Here is a 1641-nt window from a genome sequence, read left to right as displayed (position 1 = left end):
GTGTGTGTTGGAAATCCTATAAGCACTGAACAAGTCTTGGAGCGAACCAGTTTCGAATCCTGGCAGTCTAATACCATTTCATTTCACTCTTGAGAAAAAGTATGAGCACCACAACGTGTGTGTGTGAGTGTGGGAAATGCTTTCAGCGTTGAACAGGTCTCCGTGCGAACCAGTTTCGAACTCTGGCTGATGCCATTTCATTTTGCTCTTGTAAAAAAAGTATGAACGCCCCAACTTAACATACCCGCCAGTCACCAATTCCACCCCAACTTCTATGAATATTTTATGTACCATACTTCTCTCAGAGAAAAAAAAAGTTATGACGGGTTGATATAAGTTACTCAAAATAGATATTCTATATTTAAACAGACCCTCACCTACCTGCGTTCAAATCCCACGATCGTCAGTTTAATTTTTATCTTTCTTTTTCTTATAAATAAGTTTAAAATAAATATAATAAATAATTTCTGAATATTGTTCTGTGAGTGAAAAATTTGACTTTAACCCAACCTCATGGTGCCACTTCAGAAAGAAATCTTTATACCAGAATATAAAATGATTAGGTCGAGCTCTTTCGTTTCTTAGTTTCAAAAATAAAGATACTAATCCTAAAAGGTTGTCCGCTTATTCTTCTAATATCTACTGAAAAAGGCATCATTAGCTCACGTTCTAATTAATCCCATCAGCTAAAAACCGTTATTTATATTATGTAGCGATGGGGTGCAATGATGGTACGTTCTCGCAAAACTGATTTGGAGATCCGGTTTCGTGTTCAAAGTTAGGACCACTATACTTCATTTCCTTTGAATTAGTTATTAACGAAAAAGTATAAAGGAAAGCTAATGTTGTGTGTATAAATATACAAATATCTTTTATATATGAAATAATATACGTATATCTATATGGCTTAGACTTCGGTCGATACCAACGTACTTCTAACCTTCCTAGCTGAAAGTTTTAATTTCTAAAAAGGAAATCATTTTCTTACCTTGGGTGTCCAAGATGGAATTGTTGGGTAATAATACAAGACTTGCAGTAATCCGTGGAAATAATAATAACAATAATAAAAATAATAATAATAATAATGAAGTCCGAATCCGAAAGTGAAGAAAGTAGCGAATTCCTTAGAGAGGTAACACCCGAGTAGTTCCAACGTTCCTGCGACGGGCTGTTATTGCCCTTCCTGGAGGTAGTCTAAAGAAACGGTTACAACACGCTGCCTCGACTCCCACTCGTGCGACATACCAACATTGTGTCGGCGTACGTGATTCTCTCTCCCTCTGTCAAAGACTTTGTGTTTGTTAGTCTATGTGTGCGTGCGTGTGGTGTCAGCGCGCGTGTATATGGTGTGTGTGTGTGTGTGTGTATATGGATAGAGCGAGAGAGAGAGAGAGAGAGAGCGAGCGAGCGAGCGCGCTTCAGGAGTAACAGAGAGAGAACGGCAGAGAGGAAGAATGAAAGAGTGAGGGGGCAGGAGGTGAGTGAATGTAAGTCTGCGACTGCCGCGTTACTGGAAGTATCTTGTGTTTCGGCTATTTAGGTACATGTGTGTGCGTGTGTGGTTGTTAGTTTGTGTGTGTGTATATATATATATATATATATATATAGATAGATAGATAGATAGATATATATCTGTTCTAT

The 1641-nt window shown here is 38.0% G+C and overlaps 1 protein-coding gene across 3 annotated transcripts in view; it reads right to left on the bottom strand.

Moving 5' to 3' along the window:
• LOC106878540 (uncharacterized) overlaps positions 1-1533 on the bottom strand; it is a 269894-nt gene extending 268361 nt beyond the window's left edge. For 2 of the 3 annotated variants that reach the window (XM_052975863.1, XM_052975864.1), the window contains exon 1: positions 989-1533. The gene's annotated coding sequence lies outside the window, so the exon portion shown is untranslated. The remainder of the gene's footprint in view (positions 1-988) is intronic. The other variant, XM_052975865.1, reaches the window with a different exon arrangement.
• Positions 1534-1641: the final 108 nt, after the last annotated feature.

Source organism: Octopus bimaculoides, chromosome 22 (assembly GCF_001194135.2).
Source record: "Octopus bimaculoides isolate UCB-OBI-ISO-001 chromosome 22, ASM119413v2, whole genome shotgun sequence".
Lineage (NCBI taxonomy): Eukaryota > Metazoa > Mollusca > Cephalopoda > Octopoda > Octopodidae > Octopus > Octopus bimaculoides.
The sequence above is the reverse complement of the archived record's forward strand: the minus strand, read 5'-3'. Positions and strand labels throughout refer to the sequence as shown.